Here is a 1,440-nt window from a genome sequence, read left to right on the forward strand (position 1 = left end):
TAAGACACTTAGATATTTTCAAAATAAATTACTTAGTAATAAGAAATCTGACGTACTGCATTCTTCCATTTGCCACAAGAACATATTGACAATGAGGACTATTTAAAACACTGCTCGACTCTAAAAAGGGTGGTGGCAGCAACACATTCCACTACAGAATAAGCTCCCACTTTCCCAATTAACATTGCTACTTTTCATGATACATATTCATGTGGAAAAACTTGTCAGGAGCTTTTGCCAGGGCCAGGAGATGAAAAATAGAGACTGTGCTAATGACGTGGATAGTTGTAAGCTCAGTTAACATCTTTAGGATGGACCCATAACATCTGGCCACTGTTTTGATAAACATCTGCAAATCACAGAACTCCTTAGCCCTTAGCCATAGTATCTGCTCAATGTCTTAAAGTTGGGCTCAGTCCCATCTGTGACTCTTTTCTTCAGGGCTGAGATGCGTGCTAGTCATCAAAGTCTGGAATGTCCTCGTAGGAGTATCCCCGGTAGCCTTTGGATGCATAGTAGGCAATGCACAGGTGGTAAAATCCTGGCAGGAACACCAGGATGCCAATGATCAGGACAGGAATGCCCGGTCTGCCTCCCTTTGCTGATATAGCCTGCTAGCAGGAGGGAGCCTATGATAATGAGAAAGGTGCCAATCAAAAACAGCACCGTAGCAAGTGCAATGGCCTTATATGAAATCTTAGGAGGGCTTTTCTTAAACTGAAGGTCAATGTAGCCATCGTCTGTACTGGAGAGCCTTGAGTATTTCACTTTACTACTGGGGATTCCAGTAGCCAGGTTGGTATGAGACGGCATCATAACACGCTGACACAGCTGCAGTCGGAGCCCCGGCCAAGCCGCCTGTGCGCCGATAGCTAGCTCACGGTTTGCAGCAGGTAAGCCCGAGGCCTCATGGCACCAGAGTTATTCCCTTTTTGCCCACTGGAGTCCAGGCACAGGGAGTCCTTGGTGGCCGGGAGGAAGCAAATGCTCATAGGTTCCTTTGGGAAAAATCTGGGGGAGGGAGTACTATATACACTTGCTGTGTTGTTGCATGGTTTTCTTTATGGGACCAAGTCTCTGTTTCAGTTGGTGGCTTGTGGGTCTGAGAACTGGCTCGGATGTGCACACGTGTGATCAGAGAGTGTGCAGTGTGGGGCTTTCTCCTTGAAGAGAAAACCGACACTTCTTTTCCTGTTGCAGTCTCTATAGCATCTGGTGTAGGGCCCTCATGAGGCTGGTCCTTCCCTCAGGGAGCTCATCACCTAAACCACTGGTTCTCAGACTGTTTTTTCTCCCCTGCATACATTCACCTATGGATGTTGTTAAAATGTAGGTTCCTGGGCCTCACGCTTAAAGACTTTCAGTGATTAGGTCTTGGTTGGGGCCAGCTGATTCTTCCCAAGTGGCTTCAGCTCTTCTGAGTAGTTAAAGGGAGCCACA

The 1,440-nt window shown here is 47.0% G+C and overlaps 1 pseudogene; it reads right to left on the reverse strand.

Annotated features, from left to right (window-relative positions):
* Positions 1 to 455: 455 nt before the first annotated feature.
* LOC102974375 (transmembrane protein 230-like) lies at positions 456 to 821 on the reverse strand (annotated as a pseudogene).
* Positions 822 to 1,440: the final 619 nt, after the last annotated feature.

Source organism: Physeter macrocephalus, chromosome 4 (genome assembly GCF_002837175.3).
Source record: "Physeter macrocephalus isolate SW-GA chromosome 4, ASM283717v5, whole genome shotgun sequence".
In the NCBI taxonomy this organism is placed as follows: Eukaryota; Metazoa; Chordata; class Mammalia; order Artiodactyla; family Physeteridae; genus Physeter; species Physeter macrocephalus.